The sequence below is a fragment of the Heterocephalus glaber genome, unplaced genomic scaffold (genome assembly GCF_053883595.1).
Source record: "Heterocephalus glaber isolate CG9 unplaced genomic scaffold, H.glaber_assembly_v1.0 deba00001465, whole genome shotgun sequence".
Classification (NCBI taxonomy): domain Eukaryota; kingdom Metazoa; phylum Chordata; class Mammalia; order Rodentia; family Bathyergidae; genus Heterocephalus; species Heterocephalus glaber.
This window is the reverse complement of record NW_028258312.1, coordinates 8,334,609-8,359,694: the sequence shown is the minus strand read 5'-3', so window position 1 is coordinate 8,359,694 and position 25,086 is coordinate 8,334,609. Positions and strand designations below refer to the sequence as shown.

The following is a 25,086-nucleotide window of genomic DNA, read 5'->3' as shown; positions in this document are numbered from 1 at the left end:
ATAGAGAACTGGATGTTTAAAATATCATAATTTTAAAACCAATTTTAATTCAACCAGAGGTACCTATATGCCTATAATTTGAAATATCAATGAAGAGCTTTAGTACCCAAGAGAATTTCTCACTAAGCAATATTTCAAAGCTGAAAAATTAGTATCTATCGCACAATTTTTCTTTAGACATAGATTCTTTTGTTTGTTTGTTTGTTTGTTTGTTTTGGGTACCGGGGATCTAACTCGGGTCCTTGCGCTTGCGCAGCAGGCAGCGAAACCACTGAGCTAAATCCCCGGCCCTAGACATAGATTCTCGACAAATGTTTGTTTGATCACTATCTAAAAGGCAAACAAAAAGTAAGGATAAAATTAATAGTAGTAGTATTAATGCTGCCAGGAACTTAATATTTTCACAACAGTCTCATAAGCATTATTAGAACTGCATTGCAAATATGAGGAAATGGAGTCATAGGGTGATAGAGTAACCTGGCCAAGATTAGTTAGATATTGTTAGAGCCATAAATCCAATATAAAATCTGGCAACACAGTTTGTACCCTTAATCATTGTGTTATGGATTGGGTCTAACAAAAAATATTTTTAACTTTTAATCCTCTTTTCTTTATGGCATATGGAAGATAATGAAGGGGCCATTTGACAAGCATCCATACTACCTAGATGGTAAGGAAGACAAATAGGAGTCCTAGAGAAAAATACCATAAAAAGCCATTTAACACTCTTCTTAGAAATAGTAAATATCATCTATCTCCTCAAAACCTGTTGATCATTCTTCAACATTTTGTTGATATAAATCCTATTTTTTATTTCTAACATACCCATCTTACAATAATAATAATGTTCCCTACATTTATTATTAGGTCAGTTATACTTTTATTATCTGTTGCTTGCAACACCTCCTAGTTTAGCACAAGCTGATAAGTTATCCAGCATACTACTCACAGATTCTTTTTGAATCATTAATAAATGATAAATGTTAAAAATGTTCAGTCCCAACACCACCTTTAGTGTATACTATTTATATTAACATAGACATAGGGGCTAAAAAAACCAGTATTCTTATGGCAGCATGAAAAGCATTATAATATTTTATATTTAAGTTCAAATAATAGGGCAGTATGTTCCTGAAATAGTGACCACTACCCAGGGAAAATTAGTTATGTATGAGGACATAAGATAAATATGCTCAGCATTAGAACTTAATTGTATAATATGGAGTAAACAACTTACCATATTCAATATTTAAATATTAGAAATATGTGAATTGTACATGATCAAAGGAACAGATGTAAGAAATAGTCCTATTTCTAGATACTTCAAATACCAACTAAAAATCTCTATGTAACCTTCTTAGATTATTGAAGTTATTGATTCATATAGGTTGTGTCAAGTCAATAGCTATTAAGTCTCCACATTGTCTTTCCAATTGCACCTTTTGTGTAGGTCATCACTGCTTTCCAGGAGTATTAGGAAAAATTATTGGAAGATATTTTGGTAATGAAATATTTGCATAAATGATGATAACTTATATAAATAAAATAAAGAGAGGAGTATAATTTCAATCAAATATACTTAAATTCCAAATGTATCAAAATCCAATAATATAAAAATTGATCCAATAAGAGGCCAGGGGTTTAGCTCAGTGGTGTCGCACCTGCCTGGCAAGCGCAAGGCCCTGAGTTTGATTCCTGGTACCAGAAAAAAAATAAAAAATTTTTTTTAAAACCTTAATCCAATAGTATCAAAATTACTATGATTATTACACTAAATAAATGTGTCTATATTTTTTGATTTCCATAAAAGCATATTGTACAATTTTAGAGTCAAGAACAATATGATAAGCAATGATGAGTATTACATTCAGAATAAATCTCACTCTTCTACACTCACAATAACCTGTATTTCTCCTTCACAAAATAATACAGTGATTATTTTTTTAACATATTTGCTTAGTGTCTTCTAGTTTTAAGGAAAGTGTAACACTTCAGTGCTGCCCAAATTGTCTCAGAAAGTAAGGCTTTGAATAACTCTTAAAAGTGGGATATCTTAGGCTGGGGATGTAGCTTAAGGACAAAGCACCTGCTAAGTATGCACAAACCTGGGTTTGATCTTTAGTACTGAAAATTTATTTTAAATGTGGCCTATGTCCATCAATGGAATAAATAAGTTTTCTAAAGATGGTGTAAATTCAGACTTCTCTTTAACATATTTATAGACAGTAAAACCCCATATATAATGTTAAGAAGGTAAAGTAAGAACTACACAACCTCGTGCTCACTCCACCTGGAGGGGGGAAATCTTTGGAACAACACAATACATCAAGGCAAAAGGCAAGATGCCTGCTTTCCACCTGCCATCTCAACTGAGCAGAATCATAGTAATAAAATACACCAACTAAAAATTGGAAACTGAAGCTGGGTATATTTTCTTTCTAAGTTAAAGAGAGAAAAAAGTGTTATAAATTCCATTTATTAAAATTATATCAAAGAACGTCAAATAAGTGGTAAAATAATTATAGTAAATTGAGCAAAACAATTACAACAACTGAAAAATTATGTTCATGACAATATATAATATTATTTCAAACTGTGGCAAGGGGCAAAACAAATACTGCACAAAAGAAGAAATACAGTGGAGGTAGATTGGAATGGTGGAGTATCACAATTTTGACTTCTTTGCTTCTAGGTATAGCAATATCTGACACATAGTAAGAATGCATAAATGAGCAAATAAAAGTATTTTTAAGGATCCCAATTATTTCATGTTGACATTGCAATTCACTACAACAAAAATTTCCCAAACCTGTAATCAAGTAGCCACATAAAATTCATCATGGTCATATTCTATCATTTAATTAGGAAATCAGATAATGGTATATTGATAGCTATCATTCAATGAATCCCCATGAAATTATCTAACCATGGAGAATAAGTACAAGTGAGAATTCATGCAAAGTTTGTGATGACATGATTATATCACATCCCTGTCAAATTATTATACTGGAAATTGATTTTTGCTTTATGTGCTGAAAATAATGTGAAATATTTTAGGAAGAACTGCTTTCAAAACATCCTTTGTATCTATGTATACATAATTGCTAAATTAATTCATTGGAAGTGGGGTATTTTTTAAGGGAGGAGACATGGCAGCACTTTAAAAAACATAGTCCCTCAGGTGATAAGTTCACATCAATTTTGCATTAGATCATAACCTTCAGGAGTACGGGCATCATAGGTTCAATTTGTGGCACAGAAAACATTTAAATATCAATTGGAAAATAACATTATTTTATGATTAATTTATTTTAAGTTCAATGTCCTATTAGAAATAATTCTGTAATACATCAAGTTGATTCCAGAAATTTCTGTGAATATGATAAATAATAGTACTTTATGAACTGTACTATATGGGAGATTTTGGGGGGAAACAATTTCCAAATCATCTTTCCTTAAGTTAATGAGAAACTTACCTTTTTCTTTCTAGGGGAAAGTGCTACAGAAATTTTTTAAAGTTAAATTGATGCTAAAACCCATGAATGAAGACATTTGGTTAATTTGAGCAGATAATGAATTTTTAATATGAAATGTTTTGCGTATCCATTACACAAACTGTTACCTTATCGGAGTTTCTTTGATTAAATGGCACAAGAGAGTATTCAAGTTGGTTTTTGGCCAGTTTCATTATCATTGCTCAGAACATTAGGGTATATATTAGTTATATTCTTTGACCTTTTCAGTAACATATTGAATTCTAAAATAAAACACAGTACAAGCAGCAATAATTTTCTTTCATATTATTTGAGCTATATTGCATTTCATTTTTCTTCTTTTATCCCAGTGAATCCTTAGAAAAAATGAACATGCTGTGTTTCAAAGACAAATAGAATGCATTTCTCTTGATGATAGAATACATACAAATCAATCCTCAAATATCAGGCACAAAGGAATGTCAGTATCTATAAATAAGTGTCCAAAACAACAAAAGAGACATGTGTACAATGTTTCGATGACGGCATCTCCAACTTTAGAATGCATGGGAAGCACCTGAGAACTTCCTCAAATTCAGAGACTGATTCAGGAGAACTAGAGTACAGCACAGGATTTTCTGGTTTTTAATAAAATCCCTTGATCCCAATACTCTTGATTAAGAGATCAGATGTTGAGAATGACAGTTTTCAATCTCCCATCTACCAAATTTCTACTGTATAGAACCACTGTTCAGATAAGAGGAAAAGCGAGGCTAAAAGTTTTCATCTGCATCCCTGAAAAGACATGCTGTCTATATCAAGTCCCTATTTCTCCTGTGGAAGGTGATCGTGGATCTTCCTATAGACTTCTCTGCGCGGTCAGTCATGTAGACTCTCTACCAGAACAAACAGTACCATTGTAGTCACTATTAACAAGAATACATTCGGTAATTTCTAGATGTAGAAAATGGTAATAAGAGCACCAACAGGAAAACAGCATGACAAAGCCCTTGCCCTCGCCCTTAAAATCTAAGTCCCAGAAGACAGCTGTAAATATGAGATTTTTCAGGTCATCTGAAAGGGAATACAGCATGCAAGGGATAAAGTGATAACTGGGAGAGGGTGATGCTAATACAGAAAAGATACAGAGGAGGTGAATACATACAGATCTTAAAGGCAAGTGAGATTTGCTTAAAAAAGAATACTTTCAAAATATGATTCTTCAGAATATATGTGAATTATTGTAAGCTGAACTCCTCAATACAAATTTGTAAAGAGATACACCTTTCCCCTAAAATCTTACTTACATATCCTGCTCATTTGGAAACATGGCAACTGCAAAAGAAGTGATTAAAGAGACTTCTTGTTGAATGAACACTTAAAACTATCAGATTCTTTCACTGTGCTAAAATGTGTCTCTTTTGAACATATTTAATGAGGGAAAAGATGGCTTCCAGATAAACACATGGAGAGCAGTGAGTCCATTTACAGAAGGAGTCTAAGCCCTTCAGGGAAAGGAAGGACTGAAGTGAAGGGAACAACCATGTGGACCTACTATTAAAAAATAAAAATTGAAGAAAAAAAGAAAGGGGCCTCCAAAATGCAGAAATCAGATCTACCAAGAAAAAGTTTGGAGGTGATTCTAGAGACCTGGGTCTTCAGGAAATGTGGTGGTTTCTATGGATGGCTGATTGTGGAATTGTTATAGACCTACATACCCTGGAATAGTGGTTTTGTTGAAAGGAAAAATGGCTAAATGTGGAAATATAAATTTATCAAGGGCCATAGTCCTGGCTCTCAGGAAGGCACCACAGTGCCCTGAGCAGCAGCAGAAAGAAGACCCTGCTCCCAGAATTTTCTGGGATCTTTGTCCACACGTTAAGAAAGTAATCTCTCTAATTGGTTTTATTTCTAACATACTGATTCATAAAAGCAAAATTTTATCTATCCATTTATTTCACTTAAGAGTATGGTTTTGGGGAAAAAAAAGTATAGCTTCGATATGCATCCACTTAGCTATAAATGTCTCTAGTTTATTATTCTTTATAGCAGAGTAGTACTCCATTTTATTAAAAAAAAAAAAAAACCAACAGATCTTCTTTATTCAGTTACCAGTTGATGGGCATTTGGGTTGTTTCCAAGATTTAGCTATTACAAATTGTGCCACTATAAACATGGGGTGTGCATATATTGCTGTAGTATGACGCTTGTAATTCTTTTGGGAAGATACCCATCAGGAGAATAGCTGGGTCAAATGGGACCTCTAATCCTAGTTTCTTGAGAAATGTCCACACTGATTTCCACATTGGTTGCACCAGTCTGCACTGCCACCAACAATGGAGAAGGGTTCCTTTCTCCCCACAGCCCCACCAGCATTTGTTGTTGGTTGATTTCTTGAGAGTAGCCATTCCTTCTGGAGTGAAGTGGATTCTCAGCATTGTTTTCATTTGTATCTCTCAAGTGACCAATGATGTTAAGTGAAATAAATAGGATACACAATTGTAGATACTGAATTGTCTCTCTGGTGTGAGAAACTGAAAGTGTAAATCAGGACCAAAATATATAATAGATAATGTGAAATAGGAAGCAAAGGTTCAAAGGGGAAGGGGAAGTAGGGAGTGTGGGGGAAAGGAAAGAAGGGAAAGAAAACAATATAAGAAGGAAAAAATGGAAACAAAACTTTTGTAAATAGGGGTGGAGGGGTGGAAGGGAGGGAAGGGGAATGGCACAAGAACTGAGATATATCATGTACAGGTACAAATTCCCAATGATGAATGTGATACCTAAAATGTTCCAATAAAGTTAATAAAAAAATAATTTACCTTCCCACCCTCAATTAAATATGTTCATGAATTTCTTAAACAAATTAAAAATTCAGAAGGCAATAAATGAAGATTCTTGGACTTCCTGCTAACATGTCATGTGTAAATTATTCAAAAAATACAAGATATTACTGTAATTATATATGTTGATGTAAATTACTTCTCCTTTATCCACAATATGTATTGAATGCCAGGCATAATACTATGTACAATAAGTATGAAGGGGAAAAATAAACATAGAACTTATTCTTATAAATTTTACTGTCTCAGGACCCTATCCAAATGGCTATTTCCAGAAAAGCTCCCAAGCACTTATGGACACCTGAAATGAATAACTGCTGGACTGGTGTGCAAATGCTCATGTCCTATTTCCATGTAAAGGACTAACGACCTCAATATTACAAGCTCTCTCCATTTTAGTAAATAGATTCTAGTAAGCCTAAAAAAGATCATATTCCATATAGGAGATCATAGACCCACAGTCACTACTGGAAGGAAAAATGAGTCTGGGAGTGTTAAAAAAAATCTTATACCAAGGAATCTTTAAATTTCAGGCAATTATGTACAATGCATTTTTAAACAGTTAATCAAAATCAGCATATTTGTTATTTATGAAAACACCAGAGGACAAAGAACCCATGGAGAGACAAATTTGCATTAGAGCATGTTTCATCCACATTCAGTTTTAGTCACTGAGATAAAGTATGCATACTAAACTCATTCATATTTACAAATATTGTTCTTCCTAAGGCTGCTGTTATCAAATGATATCAAATAATTAGTGAACTAAAAGGAAAGTTTCAAAGACTTATAAAACATTGGCCACTGAATCACTTAATGACTGGCAGATGGTCAAAACTAGTAGTACATTTCAAGCTATAGTTTAATAAGTTTAAAACTAAGTGAGCACAGATTATCTTCTGGGGTTGGCGTCCAAAAACAATTTTAGAGGCATGCAATTTTTCATTTTCTGTGTCTGGTTCATATTTTTAAAGCATATCAAGTAGCAGGAGATAAGGAGATGTGATGTGTTCTTTGGGTAGAACATTTATTACATTCCAAGTTTCCACTCAATCTAAATGACTTTCCTAAAGGTGCATACTTACAGCTGGATATTTATTTTAGTCTATTCAAACTCAAGATTATGTTTTCAAGCTAAGCAGCATAAGCTATACTCTAAAGAATCTAATATATCACTCAGATATAAAGGTAAGAGTGGAGATAAAGAAGAGTAGAAAGATTGAAAAAACTATGATGGAATTCCTAGACTCATGTGCTTACCAGTAGACTCATACTAGTAGGCCAAGTATGAAAAAAATTCATTTTCTTTGCCAGTAATCCCTGACTATCAAACTAGGAATTCACACTCATGTTAAGGGCCACATTCTAATCCTCACCTCAAAGAAGACTTTGCAGAACACAGACACAAATGTAAGCCTATCTTCTGAGATTCCAAAATATTCCATTTACATTGTGATATAAACTCGGCATTAGTGACAGCCTGCAATTATTTGCTTATTGACTATAAGGCTTATATATTCTGCTTAGATTCAATGGTAAATGCAACCAAATTAAGTATTGAGCAATTGACTCAGTAGATTATGGATTCAAGTTTTGAAGATTTGATCTCACTGATATGAGTTCAGCTTTACTTATGGAAAAACTATGTTGTTGGTGGCCCTACTATCATATTCCTATTTGTTCTCTTTTATACTCAAAGGTACAACTGGTACCTGGCATTAATAATTGTCTCTACTGCCCATTTGTCTTCAATAATTGTTTTAGTTACTTTTCTAGCTGTTGGGACAAAATATCCAGCACCCATAAGTTAAAGAAGGAAAGGTTTATTTCAGCTTATAATTTGTAGAGTTGCTCTGCCCATAGTCAGCTGGCTCCAAGGCAGGGTGGCATGGCAAAGCGGAATCAGAGAAGGGAAACAGGCATTGCATGGCAGGCAGAAGGCAGCAAACAGCAAAGAAGCAGCAGCAAGGCTGCCTTTTTTCTGTCCCTTTATATTCCTTCTAGGCTGCAAGCCTATTGATTGGTGCCATCCAGACGCAGGATGGGTACTTCCATTATCCATGCCCTCAATCCCAGTACCACACTCTTAATCCACATTCACAACCCTAATCCAGCCACCTTTGAAACTCCCACCTACGAGGGCATGAAGCTTTGGAGGGACATCTAGATATAAGCCATAACAATAATGAGAGAAGTAATGTGCATGCTAGTTAAGAATATGCAATTTTGAAAGAAGTACTGGTGCCTGGCTAAGCAATGTTAAGTGACATCAGATATGTCAGTTAAATATTTGTGGGTCAATAGCTCATCTGTATAATACCAAAGTATTATGGAGAATATGCTAAAATACTGTAGTGGACAATTTATCAGATTCAAAATGTGTATAACTTTAGAACTAGCCAAATCATTGCTAGGAAATAAACATGGATGTTATGAATATTTTCTATTAAAAAATCCCAGATTTTTGCTACTTTGTTTGCTGTTTTATTTTTAAAATATTTTTGTGTTAGTATTGTAATCAAAATAGCAAAACTTTTAAGACTACAAGGCCTTCAGAACACCTTTGTCAATGTGAATCGAACAGTAGGAATTTTCAGACATGGCAATGTAAACCTACTGGTTTACTTAGCTTCTATTTTTTTGTTTTTTTGTTTTTTAGCTTCTCAACTATATTACACTAAACCAGGAACAGTTCCAAGTCCAGCTCTATTATTAATGAAGGTAGACAGATTCTATTGTCACGCTATAGTCTGTGTAAAAATGCATTTTCTCGACAAATTTGATAAATGCTTTTCTGTAATGAAAAGACCTCCCAGGTACCTTTAATTTAATACATTAGATCTAACAACTATCTTAAACTTTTAAATTTAGCTATTTCTGTTGTATTTCTTTAAAATAAGTTTCATGTTAACATAAGTAGAATATTTAAGAAATATGATGAATCAAGTTATGTCATATTATGGTCAAATATTTCCCTTTTGGAGGGGTTTTATAAAATATCAAACACCTTCCCCTGTGGAATGTTTGCTTAGTCACATTCCCCATTACCAACACACAATACACAATACACAATACACACAACTTAAAGGATAAAATGTTTATTTGGCTTACAGTTTCAGAAGTTGCAATCCATGGTTGGCATGCTCAAATGCAGAAGCACCATGGTGTAAGGGCCTACCATTTCCTATGTATTGGTAAACAGGAAGCAGCATGGGAAGGGAGGAGCTAGGAACAAGGACATACACTTCCAAGCTATGCCTAGAGTGATCCATCTCTAAGCAGACCCCTCCTTCTAATAGCAAGTCAACTATGAACACATCAGTGGACTAATCCCCTCATGAGTATAGCACCCCCATGATACAATCACCTTCTAAACACATGAGGTTTGGGGATGACTCCCCAGATCTAAGCCATAACACTCTGCCTCTGGCTCCAAAAAGAATTATGTCCATCTCTGCATGCAAAATGTACTTAGTTTGCCTCTAAGGGTCACCAAAGTCTTAAAAGTTTTAGCAGTGGTAAAAAAAATCCAAGTTCAAATTTTCCTCTGAGATTCATGACACACTCTTAGCTGGAATAGAAAGGAATGGAATCAAACCAAGACCAAAACCCAGCAAAGAAAACATTAAATCTTGTACTTTCATGGGCAGTATCCTTTGGGGACATAGGAGCTCCAAAGGGCTTAGGGAACTCCACTCTTATGATATTGCCAGTTGCAATCCTCATGTCCCCTCTCTTGGGTTGGCTCTGTTCATTGCCTGTGGCCTTCCTCAGAAGTTTCATGTACCTAACTTCTTCATATTCCTAGGGTCTCCACACCATTGCCAGCTACATGTTCAGAGCTTCATGAACTGTCACTCAGGAGCACACTGGCCAGCCTCTCAGGCCTTCTGAAATATAGATGGAAGTCCCTTTGACCCCACAACTCTTACATTCTTCATACCTGTTAAGTCAACACCTAGTGGATGATGCCAAGGTCTGACACCACTCAAGCAGTAGGTGGGCCCATTTGCATCATGGCTACAGTGGCCTCTGAGTGGCTAGATTGCTAATCACTGTGAATTGAATCCCAAGAAACACATTCCCTATATGACTCTTTTCCAGCAGGGTGTCCTGTGGCCCTCTTCCCAAATGGAAGCTTCTTAGTTTACACATTTGAGCCTAAGAAGCATGAGAGCTCCCTAATTCCTGAGATGACCTCAAGGCATCTTTTCTATATTCCTGATATACTTTTCTTCTTTTTAATATAATAATTTCAACAACCTTGCTCTTTTCTGCCCCAACTTTGTAAATGCCTTTTTTTCTGGGGAAACTGAAAACATTTCAAATTATTTAGCTCTATCTTTTTGCTCCTGATTTTCACCATAAATTTTGTTTAAATATGGCAGCAGTATCCATTTCACAGCCTGAACTTTGAGCTAACTTGAAATTTTCTCTTCCAGATCAATTAATCTACCATCCTTAATCTCAGGATCTCCAAAAGTCTCAGGAAAAGGGTAAAATGTACACAAAATTTCTGCCAGAATATATGTTCATGTCCTTGAATCCAATTGGCAATGGGTCCTTGTTTGCAACTGACATCTCCTGAGCCTGACCTTTATTGTTAGCATTTCTATGGTGTACTTTTACAGGGGAGGACAGGATTAAGACTTTTCAGGTCATAAGTACTGAAAATGTTATAGAATTTCATAAACACACACACACAAACCCTATGAATAACTGTATAGATATTAAACAAGTTTTGGAATTACACACAATGATAACTCTAATGCACCATTCAAAATTACCTTTATTTCTAAATATTTTTTAAAATGTTATTTTTTATTTCTAATTTTTCTTATTTTCTTTTGTTAATGTTCCAAATATTTACTATCATCCACATTGCCTAATTCCAGCACTGAGCAGCCTAAATCATTACTTAATTGTTAACCCATGATCATCATTCTTTTCAACAAGGTGTGTAGGTGATGATAAAAGAATTCCCCCAATCTCATTGAATACTGTTCAGGAGGAAAAAAATGAAAGTATGTGGTCCCTTTCTTTAACAACGTTAGCCTTCATTGGCCAACATGAGGACAGTCACTTTCATGTCAACAATCTACCCTCATAGGTTTCTGTAGGACTCCACATGCAGCTACCACTTTTAGCTTAGAGACCCCAAAAATCACTTTGCTTCTGTACTCATTTAATAATATTTCTGAAGGCCAACATAATATTACGCAGTGTTGTGGTTAAGAATTCTTTCTTCAGAAGCCATGGGTCTAGACTTGAACCACAACCTCACAAATTTGCTGAATAGGACTATTCTGCTCTTCAACATATTCATAGATAACACAGAAATATAACAGTTATTTCAAAGTCATGGTAAAGATTGAGTCAATAAAAAACATAATGCATTTTTTGAAACAAGAATAAATGAGTAACCACTGGAGAAAGTGAATCATAGGAATTTAGGTCATTCAGGGAGGAAAAGCCAGATCATACAGATGGTTTCCTGCAGAGTCTGAATTCTTTTTCCTAAGAGTGATATGAATCCACTTCAATTTAGGGGGTAAATTAGATCATACATGCCAGATATCTAGTATGATGCCTAAAATGTTAAAGATGTAGTTTTAATTTTATGTTTAATATTTAATATATGGAGAAATATATGTGTAGGTAAATCTGGTACCACACTGACCAAAAGATAATTACTGCAGGCCATCTGAGACTAGGAAACTTTAGTCTAAAGGGAAAGATAGCTAGTGGACTCTGAACCACACCACGCACAGCTGGAAAAACTGATTGCCTTTTAACAGCAGTAAGACATGGAGCAGTCATTTATCTGAAGATTCAGAGGCTGCATTCAGGAAACCTGCCTATTTACATAAGGTTTTTGCCAATCCTAGTACAAGCAAAGGTAAATTCCATAATGTGAATGTCTATTCTCTCAATATGAACAGCTCCACAGGATCAAAGAAAAAAATGTTCTCCTTTTTCTACTTATTTCTTTAGCACAAAGTGTCTTAGTAACAGACTGATGTCACTCCTTCTGGAAAGGTAAATTGCACACCCATTTAATATAAATGTGCCTTATTAAAAAGCAAAAGAATAGCTATTTAGAGTTATGTCAGCTCCTGACTAAAAAGAAACTATAAGCCCAGGGCAATGTGAATATGCTGCACACCAAATCTCAACAGAAGTGTACTACTCTGAATGAGTTTCAGGGCTCCCAGGGTTAGTTCTGTTTAGGATGTGAGAAATATTGGAATGGAACATGCCCACTTAGGTTGTAGACACAGCTGCTGGTCTACAAACCAAATGTGAAATTCAGAAAGAAAAGATAGGTCTGCATAATAGTGCCTGAAAACACACACACACAGAAGTCATTTTAATGTAAATATTATGTAGGTCTGCCAAGCATATAAAATGGAATTTGGGAGATTTTGATTCCAGGATTTAGCCTCAGGAGTAACCTGACAAATGAAACAGTACTTTGTATTAATACATGAAGCTGAATTATGGATTACCAACAGCTACTAAAGTCTAAGTACAGTCAATTTCTATTCATCTAAAGTGTAAACTTCAGTTTTAGAGAATATATGCATTAAAGACATGCAAAAGACAAACGTAGCTATATTATACAAATGAGAAGATGATGTATGTATTGAATTTATCAGAATGACAGTGATCATATTTTATGAAATGTAAAAATAAATTATAGATCAGCACTTATTTTGTAATCTTATTTTTAGAAAACAAATTTCTTATAGATCTGCATAGGAGAAAGTCTAGAAAGATACACATTAAATTATTAACTGGTTTTGTCTCTTTGAAATCTCATACCTAATCTTTTTTTCTCTGTTATATGTCATGTTGCATAAAAATATTGTACACAAGTATTATATGAAATAGTTAAAACCATACACCTTTCAAGCAACTCACAGAGGCTAAATTGAACTAAGAGTTTTAGACATTCAAATTTGCACAGGAATCCAACAAGTTCACAATAGCTTGAAATACCTAACTGCTATGGCATAACAATAACTGGAGAATCCATTTAAGTGCCATGTTGAATGCAGATTCCTTCACTTCATAGTTCTGTGATTTGGGCCTTCTATTAGAATTAGAGATGGCTGTGCCATGGGGCTGGGAGTAGCTGGCTGGCTGGACAGGGTGCTTGTCTGGTCATCTTGAGGGAAATGCTGCTACTGACAGTGCTGAGAAATATACAGAGTGAGTCTGTGTGAAGGGTCTGGATCAAAGCCAACTAGTTCTTCTTTCCTTGGTATCCAGTGAATGCTGAATTAATACTTGCTGAATGACTAACTATTTAACCAAGATGTAATTGGGGAAACTTTAGACTTTGCAACAGATGTACCTCTCCTCCAGGATGCCTCAGAGAGCTTTGTGATTTCACAGATACCTGGCCATGCGTGACACAATCACATCCTTTGCATCCACATGAACACTGAAGTTTGAATGGGTTTAGTCAATGTCTGGTATCAGTGAAACACCCCAGTTATATCTACATCTTTTAGAGCCCCCTAACAGAGTATTGCTTTCATATCCAAACTATGTTAATCTAAAATTCATGTTATTCAAGAAATAACACCAGGATTTCCAGAAAGATATATTAGATGTATAATGTATTTTACTAATACGTATTTCTTGTCTTTTACATATGAAAAATACACAATTAAAATGCTTCCTAGAAGAGAAAATACATGCAAAATATGTAAAGAGTAGAATGTCCCTTAATTCACCCAGGACTGCCACTACCTTGAATGGTAATTTGAATGAGTTTAAAATATGTACACTTGCTCAAGAGAAAAATCAAAACTATAAATAAATGCTTTTCTGCACAATTTTAACAACGTATGGATAGGTAGTGCCTGAGCATGGCTGGGACCAGAAACATCCACCCACACCAGTGTTCCCACATGAGTGAAGATGTGTTGGCCCCCCAGAGCAGGTGTGTGTGTACTGAGCTGGGCCCCACTTCACTTCTCCAGCACTCAGCCAAGCTTAGAATTATGGAGACTGCCTGCACACTTTCACACAAGCAAAGGTGTGTGCAGGGTTGACTTGTGGCTTCACACATAGACCCCGTGCAAGTTACACAACTTGAACAAATGGACACAGCACACTGATATGGAACCTGTCTCTTCTCCCTGCTCCCTTCCAACCCCATTCACTGGGTAAAACAGCAGAGCACACATAGTTAGTCATTTTCAATTAGGAAATTAATGAGAGAAGCCATTAGAGACTCTTTTGTATATGTAAAGTTCCCCTAGATGTACATTAAAAAAAAATAGACTCTTTCAAATAATCTTTTTGAAGGTCTAAGTGCCTCGATGCAGGTTCAAGTGGTAGATGTTAATACAGTGTATTTTTCACCTACTTATACTCTAAACACATTTACAAACTCTGGAGAAACTTTTCTTTTTATATTCAAATGGCAGTAGGGAGATTTTGTAATACATGTCTGTATCAAATTTGGTGTGAAAATGCGTTTTGTGGAATTTGTGAAAACTCACATTTGAGGCATTTTTCTAAATAAGACCATGTGGAGCACATTTTATACCCACCAGGTTCTTATACTTGATCTCTCTAAATGACAGCACATGGATTTCAGATCAAATTAAACAAAATGTGTAGGGTCTTCCTCCTATGCATTCTAAGATGCTGTTTTCATCTTAGAATGAAATACCAGAGTTTAGCATTGTATTAGGAGTGCTAGAGTTGAGCATTGTATTTCTATGTGAGTAAAACGAACTCTGTATGAAAAATCCAGATAATAAATGTTTTGTTTTGCCATTCATCCCACTAAAACATCAGAAACTAGTTTCAAGTATTTTTTACAAATATAGGGAATTACTGAAATAACTTCTTTAAAATCCATCTCTAAATGCACTATGAAATTCAAGGTTCTCTGGTTTTGTTTCCATTTTGTTGTTTTCTTGAAACAATCTAATTATCAACAGAAAAATTTGAATTTAAACTTTCTGCAGTAATGTAATAAAGAGAATCTGTTTAGTTAATTTAAAAGAAAAAAATACTCGAATACTTTTCTACTCATTTGTTTAGGACGAGATTGGTCCCAGATCAAATTTGGAAGAACGCTTTTCCCCCCACTGTCTCTTCACTAACACAGAATGGTCTGTGACTCTCTCTGACTCTCTTTTCCCTTGTCCATTCCTCTACTCCTCTTGTTCACTCCCTCTCTCACACACTTTATTCTCTTTTCATTTCCTGAGGACTTAGATTGTGCCAGCTAATTTGATAAACTCACACAGTTGAGGCAACCATTCTAAAGATTTCAAAATTGTTACCTCTTCAACAGTTAATTGTATTTTTCAGCAGTCAAACTGACTATAACACACAAAAAAGGAAGTGATGTTGGGAATTTCAGATCTTCCAAAAGTCTATGAGGAGAGAGATTTAGGGGCAGAAGACTATTAGCACTCTTTGCTTTATGCAGGCAATACATATTTCACACCATCTTCATGGACATAGCCATATTTTCAGCTCAGAAAAGAAACTGCTACTTAAAAATCACAGCCAGTAATTGATTTTCAGATCAAAAATGAGATTGGAGGACTTCCACACATTAGAGATTGGTGCTGCAGACATAGACATTGCTAGTGAACTAAGACCAATTTTCATGGGTGGCATTCAGCAAAAATGAAGCTGCTCTACACAAGGGCACAGTCAGACACACCATTTAGGCTAATAATTGAAATAGATTGAACTTCTTTTCTGACTTGAGTCCTAAATTCATAGATATTTGGCAACCCCAGTCAGAGTGCTGGAGAAGCAATTTACTAAATGACACCCCAATGGCCTAGAAGCAAGAATGTTTCTCCCAAAGCCCCAAATTTACATCTAGGTGTTTCTTCACTCGTCACCTTACGTTAAATAGAAATGATGGAAATACCAGTTACTCTTAGAATCCTGATATCACTATTTCCTATTTTACTTCAATTATTATCCAAAATTTTAAATACCAATTCTTAGAACTCAGAAAGGTAGGTAAGGTGAAATGGAAAGATTCACATGACAGACTATATCAAGAAAAGACATTTATTTACATAATCATTCATAACTAAAACATAAATTGCAATCCCATAGTATATAGTTCATAAGTGAAATACAATTCAGGGAAGCAAAATAAAACTGTCAAGTAATTTAAAATGAAGTCCAATATTTATTTCATATCTTAAAAGATAATTAAAGCAGATCAAACTTTTAGCTTACAAAAACACTTTGTCAAATCCCTTTTCCCAAGATCCATTTTTTTAAAAACCACAATCACATCCATCAGAACACTCTAGAAACACTTCTGTTCCATTCCTTCCCAATCATCTCTCCATTACATAAACTTCCTTTGCCTAGCTTAGTACCTCTAATTTCCATGCCATACCTCTACTCTGATTTCAAGCTACTCTTTCCTTACAAAATACATCAAAAATAGTCAGAAAAAAAGGCTGACAGAGGGTGAGTACACTCAGGTTTAAAAGGAAAAATACAATCCTGTCCTTTTTCTCCATTTTTAAAATATACAAACTCAGTCTAACCAAAGAGACATGGCCTTTCAGGGGAGAAATAAAAAATGGGCTCTGTCTTCAAATTTGCTGATTACACATTAGTCCTAGAGTCGCCAGCATAGTCATATTATTATTTCCATTTCCATGACTTTTTTCACTTTTCCAAATTATTTCTCATCTACCATTCAGTAATTTTATGAGGAGAAAAGCCAGACTTTATTCCCTGTGAAATACCAGGCAACACTTGCAGAGAAACTTTCTATGATACTTGAGCAGACTCAGACACTAGCATGGAGTTTACATTTCTGCCCAAAGTTGTTTTTTCTCAGTTTAACTCTTATGTGGAAGTTCCTTTAATTAGTTTCTCTTCCAGGCTAAATATTGCCCCCTACCACCAAAACGAAGCTTAGAAAAACAAAGCAAAGAAGAGTCAAAACAAATCCTTATTTAAAAACTAATTGCTCTTCATAGAGAAAAACGAAAACCACTGAGAAATGTCATTAAAAATCTAGTACCAACTGACCACTAAGCAAGTAGATGAGCAAATTTTGATAAGGCTTAATAATTAATATAGAAAGTCCTAATGGTCCATGACATATTGGGGAGATCACGAGTACTAGAACTATCTAAAAAGATAAATAAGGGCTGAACTACAAGATAGAGGATACTTACACTAAATTGGGTAGAAGGCTTTCCACCAAACTCGGATGAAGAAACACAGATAATCAAATCAGAAAACATATCTTTTAAGTAAGTAACATTATAGGTAATCTCTTTATCTCTCTGTTTTTATCTGTAGTGTGAGTTCAACCATTCTCTTTAGTGTTTGTTTTATTTTCACAAAGCCTGGAGCTAACGAATCCTTGTAAGTTGTAAAAATATAGATACCTAGACTATATGGACTGTTTCTTATTTACCATTACTATATTTACAGTGGAAAAGCCAAAAAGGTGTAGTCAGCGAAAGAATATTCCTTTCAAACTTTATTCCTATTTGAATTCACTGCATGTGACAGGAAAGTAACTAGAAAATAAATGCATTCAACAAACAATTGATGAAAACATATTACTTTCTAGACCTTATACTATGTGCAGCGGATGTGGGACTTGCTAGATTTAAAGACAGATAATTTATAATACAAATTTCTTAACACTGTTCCTGAACAATAAATTCAATGTCACAGAGTGTATAGTTGAAGTTCAAGATGCCAAAGAGAGGTGAAAATTTATTACATAAGTCCAAAAAACAGATAATGTCATCACTGTTTTATTTTAACCATAGCACTTAACACCAATTCAAATTATTTTATTGATTTTTAAGGATATGATCTGATTCTTACCCCCAGGTTTTTATATTTATTTTATATTATCTTAATCCCATTAGTAATTTGAAAGTAAGCAGTATATGTACTTTGTTAATTTTTTAATAAGCAATTTTATTCCTTGAAATAAGGAGTCTCATTTATTAACAAAGTTTGTCAAAATATAAAACTTTGACAGGGCATTGGAGAGAAAAATGTAAAAGAAGTATAATTCTAAAAGAATTATCAACATTTTGACTGGCTTCTGAACACACTGCTTATTACTAAAAATGTTTCCAATGCATTTTCTATGTATGTCTCACTTTAGGGAATATACCTCTACTATATTCTTTTCTTTATTTGAAACTTAAATTTGGCTGGGAGGGCTACATTTTTATTTGCTAAGTATTGCAATTCTAGATTTCAGTCCAATTTTAAATGGATTGGAAAAAAGGTACAACTTTCATTTGTAGTACCAACATCAAAAATTATTCAAATAACAAAAAAAAATGAGTGCATCCCATGAAGGTAAAAAAATGATTTACTCCACACATCAACATATTCATATAACTTGACAAAACTCCTTCAAAATGGGTGCAAAATAAATATGTGATTAATATTCATAGCATGTAACTCATCTACGTTGTTCAGTTACATAAACATTCTTATTGAATGTAAGTACATCTAAATTTTTTGTTGTGGAAAGAGTGAAGAAAGCAACTTGATACATACTATAACCAAATTAATGTGTGCCCAGTCATGTCCACAAAAATATCAGAAAATACAAATGAGTATTTGCAAAAATTTTATTGCCATCATTTTCCAGATAAAGATTGCTAACGCAGAACAATGTGAATCTAATACAATTTTTGAACTTCAAGTTTCAATAAACAACATTAAATGTTACTGCAACAATTTCATTCTCAGCACAGTATGACTTCTTACAGCATTGCAGAGAAACATAACCAAATTTGGGGACAAAGCAAGTTTGTTTTTATTGTAAGCTTCATATGAAATCATTTCACTCAATGTACTTATCATGAAATTGGTCCTTTAAACTGTCACATTTTTTCTTCAGCTTCAAACTTAGATCTGTAATTTCCAACACATTTTATCAGTGCATGTCATTTTTACAAAGATTAATTGCACAAAAAGATAACCTTTTAAATGTGACTGGTAAAATAAGGATAGATTTAAATTTGATGAAGACATTTAAATTTAATTCTGTGTACTTCTGAAGTGTCTACAATTGGGAAGTACAATTGGGAAGTGTCTACAAGTGGGAAAGAAAATATTTTCACTTATACCAAAGAACAGGGATAAAAATAATCTTTAGGACAAACCTAAAAATGTATTCTCATTATTTTATTCTCTCAACAATATATAGGCAGGCCTGCATTAGGACAAGAAGACTAATTAACTTTAAAAAGGAAATGTTACTTTTTAATACCCCAAATGGACTCTGTAATTGTTTAAACTTTATTGATTAATTATTCTAAAATAAATCAATTATGATTCTCCCATTGAAAATTAAAACAATACGTATTCTTATTCAGTTTGGAAAAATTACGGAGAAATATGTTAAAAATCTGGAAATTTTATATACATCTTTATTAAACTTTAGCTAACCTGAGAGGTGTAACTCTTCTTTATCCACATTTTAGCACGGACTTATTCAGTCTTTCTGTGGCCTAAGCTATGATTATAGCATTTTCATGAATGGATGCATTAATAATAATATGGCCATTTATATTCAGACTCTAGCAAACCTCACCTTGAGAGACCCTTTGTCTCATTGACTTGATTCATTATTAGTCTAACTAACAAGATTCCAGTTTCTCAGGATCAGTGTCCTATTTAGTTCTAATTTGTAACATCATAACCTTTGCTTAACCTCCTATTCAGGGAAGTCTTACAGCTCCTCTTCTAGACTGAAAAATTGCATAAATATTTAAATGTTAATTCAGAGAGGGTAAGAATGATGTCAAAGTGTCCCTTAGAGCCAAAATTTCAGTGGATTTGAAGTAGTAGCACTATGATATGACCTAAAAATCCAAAGGATATCAATTCTTCCTGTAAAGCTGAAATAGTGTTTGTTTAGGAATGATTTTTAACACACCTCTAGGATCAGTGGTTGTTCTTCCTATCATCCCTTTATTTTAAAGACAAATGAGAACTTGTCAAACAGCTCAGAAAATTGTGCAAATAATTATGAAGATGCCACTCAAGACACTGTTTCCTTATTTCTCAAAATGTGGCTTTGCTAAGTCAAAAACTTCTCAACCTGCTTATCTTGTACATTACACCTGAAAAATCCACGAACAAATTACAGCCTAAGAAAACATGTTGTCAAAATAAAAAGTATTACAAAGATTTATAAACTTGATATTAAATTAATTTCAGCAGTCATTCAAAGGTGTAATTTAAATACTGAATTTGAGACAAATGCTCCCATTATTAGGTAGATATCTTATTTTAAAAGAGTAGTATGAGTATTCTTGACATGCCAAGAGATCAAATGTAAAAGTACTAAATATGAGAGTTTTGAATTTGGCAAGATTACATGCTCAAAAAAAACCTGACATTTCACATAAAAGTTTATTCCAATAAAAATAATGTTGAACTCATGAATTTTCATCTCTTTAAAATATTTCATAGAAGAAGGGCCTTTTGGTTAGAAATAAATACAGGTAATTATTACTCTTTCTTCTTTCTTCAATTTTAAAGGGCTATTCCTCTTGTTCCCTTCTTAGAGTCCTAGGTTGTACTGAACTATTTATGATTTTAAGGTTTGAAGAGATGATTTCCATAGTATGTGTTCATTCTGTAATCTATGTGGATTGCTTCTCAACAAAGAACATTTTGTCACTCAAAGAGTTGAATGACAGGGTTCAGATGACAGAAAGTGATAAAATAGTAGCATAAAATACAAAACTGTTACAGAGTGATCAAAAAAGTATAGTGATACATTACTTAGCTTTCCTATCAGTAGGATAAAATATCCAACAACAGCAACTTAGAGGAGGAGAGTTTTTTGTGGGGTTTTTTTGGTAGCGGGGATCAAACTCAGGACCTTGTGTTTGTGAAGCAGGGGCAGTACCATTGAGCTAAATCCCCAGCCTAAAGGAGGAGAGTTTTATTTTGGCTCACAGTTTCCATAGTTTCAACCTATGATTTGTTGGATCCAAGGAAGAAACATTACGATGGAGGAGTCTGAGGAGGAATTCTGCTCACATCATGGCAGCCTGGAAGCAAATACAGAAACAGGTGCCAGGGACAAGAACATACTCTTTCAAGTCATGATTCCTAGTGACCCACCCCCTTCTTCTCACTAGGGCCAACCTCTACACAATCTATGAACTCATTGATGGATTAATACCCCCATGATCCAATTACCTTTCAAAAACCCTACCTTGGATCAAGAGGCTTTTGGGGGACATATTTGATCTAAACCAAAACAATTGATCATTTGATAAGATTATAAATTGAACAATCAGGTTTAAAGAGAAGTTAACCCAGAGTGGGTTATTAATACTCATTAGTACTGTCCATCAGATGGCTTTGAGAAAACTGAAACTGAATGGTAAAATAGTTAACAAGACAAAATCACCTGAAGTAACTGTAGTTACAGAACAGGCACATATGTAAGAAATGAAAATACTATGTCATTAATTCAGTGTTACCTGTGTTTTCAGTACCAGACCTAGTTACAAATGAAGGGCTTGAGACTCAGATATGCTCAAGAACATGTAGCTATTAAAAGACAGGTTGGAATATACTCCATTGCTTTGGACAGTAAGTCCACTGCCATTGCTACAAAACTACATACATCGAATTCTGTGGATTCAAAAACTTCACAAAAGTACTTGGGAGGCAACCCTAGGATTACTATTGTTTTATTCTGCAAAGGATATTAAAATTAAAAGTCTACCTACAGTAACCTCCACTTCACAAAAGAAAGAGATTTTTTTTATATTGGAAGAAATTTATCATTGTGAAAAATATACTGTTTCCCGCCCCTACCCCCAGTATTTGACATTAAACCACACATAAATGAAGAGACTACCTGAGGATAGAATGCTCTGTGTCCCAATTTCAAAACTCTGTTCTCTCCAACAGCTACTTCCAGGATCAGACTAGTGTCTGTACTGGAATTTTATTAGGGTTGAATCACCTGCAGGTAAAGCTGGGAACAGTCTGTAGAGTATATATCACATATCCTTTCATTATTTTATTTGAACAAATTTATGTGGTACAAATGTGATTGATCCTGAGGCAAATATAACATTGTATTTTTTAACTAGGATGTTATTAAAAATTTCAATATACATATTTAATATCAGTATTTATTTTCCTCCATGAAAGGAGGAAATTCAACAACGGGTTTTATTATCATTGATCTTATAGCTTTGCAAACATACTGTATGAGCTAATCCAAGCTCAGACAAAAAATATAAAATATATTTAACAATTTCAAATTCTGAATATCCAGGAAAGAACAAGCACTCAATAACTGTTACTTAGAATTGAAATGAAGAGACAGTTTTTTATGCCTCTTTAAATGCATTTTCAAAATTCTAATTTAATGACCAACATCTTCTAAGAAATTGTAGTATAACAAAAAGCAGTTTTTAAAGTTGAGCTTTAATTAATTCATTTTTGCTTAAAAATAATTTCCTTATCTTGCATTTCAGGAAATGATGTGCTCTGGTTAATCAAATATTCTGGTTAATAGATTATTGCTCCACTTAATTCCATGCACATATCACTGATTATGAAAAATTAAACCACAATAAAACATATTTAACACAGAAATTAGACTGAAATAAAGTATTATCTTCTCATTGGTAACTTAAAATTTGCTTCAAAGCCTCAAGCTTACTACTGTAAAAATTCAAGTGCTGTAGGATATGGAAAAACCAAGTGATAGAAACTGCTTAACAGGACATTAAGTAAACTACATTTTTTCACATTTTTTTACTCTGTAATAAGTTAACCCAATATAACACGGCAATTATAACAATTATTTGATCTCAAAAATAGCATTTTCTTCCAACGTTGTCTTCACCACATGTTTTAGAGACATAATGATATATGCTTCCTTATATTTTCAACAAATATTGAATTATAAATAGTTTTCATGTTTCATAGAAGAGTTGTGATAACTAAAACTTTCAATTACTGATAATCTTCCCTCAGATTGATTTACCATAATTTAATCAAACTTTGGCTATTTTAGTTGTGCTGAGATGAATATTTTACCTTGTTATCTATTTTTTCAAAACACCTATTACTATTGAAAATTGTTTAATGAATTATGTTTTTTCTGTATTAGAGCAGAGATCCCACTATAGCATGAATCATATGTATCATTTTCATTGCTAAATCTTTAGAATGTGTCACAACACTGAAGACATTATGTATGACCCAGACACATTTGTTAGCCACATGAATGAGTGGATGAATTATTGTGTATATTTTTACTTGTTTAGGAATGCGTCTAAAAATGAGACATTGGCCCTTGCTGTTGTTTGCTTCTAGTTGCATGAGTATATTCACATTATAAAGTCCACATGGTAAAATAGAAATCCTGAGTGGTTTTATAAGGAGATTAATAAAACTTGAAGTTTTAAAGTGAGATTAGAAAAAAAATAAGAATGAAAATCAACGAACAGGATATGAATATTAAATGAAAACTTGAGAGCTTGGGACCAGCCTTTCCATACGCAGGAGTTTAATTTTTCTCCATCACACCCTTCCACCATGATGTTTCTGGCTTGGAGACTTAAACTTCTGAAACCATGATCCAAAGTAAACCTTTCCCCCTTTAAGCTGAGGATGTCAGGTATTTTGCCACAGCAAAAGAAAAGCTGCCTACCATAAAAGGATATCAAAGATTAGATGTTATCAGTGAAAAATGAGGTTATTTAGGTGATAAATTCTGAGTAGAATTGAAAAGTCTGAAGGAAAAAAGTGGTAAGCAAGGAACAAAAATAGAAAATTATCAGTAAATTAGCTCAATGAATCTCCAAAATATCAAAATACCTTAGACTTCATATTTTTTCTTTTTAGTAAAAATTCTCTAGCTTTAGTCCTGGAAATTCTAATTCAGAATGGCTGGTATTTGACCTAATGATTTGTATTTTGAGAATTTTATGGATCTGATACATAGTATTTATTATAGACGACAAATGATCTAGTATAAAATGCTAATAGTTTTATGATATTTCTAATATTTTACAGATTATTCAGATTATAATTGGATTATAGGAATTTGGTTCATACTGGAGACTGTTATATCAACTTTATGTTCAACTCTCCATAATGCTCCTATCTCATTTATTCAGATCACAAAATATGTATCAAGCATTAATGATTAATTAAAAAAATACTGTCATAGAACAGTTTCAGTTAGACTCTTTTTTGCAACATAGTTTTTTCTCTGAGCTCTAAACTGAACACTCTCCAGTGGATTTTGTCATACTGACAGAGTTTTTGACGGTTATCATAGCCATCGTTATGTGTGTGGGAGGTGCTGGGTATTGATCTCATGACCTTTTCACTGACCTACATCCATAACTCTTTTTATTTATTTATTTATTTATTTATTTATTTATTTATTTTTACTTTGAGACAGGATCAGGCTACATTGCCTAGGCTGGTCTCAGCCCTATGTGCCGGTGGGATTACAGGTGTGTACCACTGTTTCCAGCCCATCAACAAATTGTTAAGACTTTCAACTACTAATACGGAAGTTTTGTTTTTTGGGGGTTTTGTTTGGTACCAGGGATGGAACTTGGAACCTTGCGCTTGAGAGGCAGGCAGTGGAACCACTGAGCTAAATCCCTGACACTACTAATACTGAAGTTTTCACAACATTTCAGGAAGTGTATATAAAACATAAGCCTCATTCTTTAAACTATTCCTAGCCATTGTCCATC

The 25,086-nt window shown here is 33.9% G+C and overlaps 1 long non-coding RNA gene across 3 annotated transcripts in view; it reads right to left on the bottom strand.

Moving 5' to 3' along the window:
- The window catches only part of LOC147826568 (uncharacterized), a 211,020-nt gene that overhangs the window by 9,179 nt on the left and 176,755 nt on the right, over positions 1 to 25,086 (bottom strand). The window lies entirely within an intron of this gene.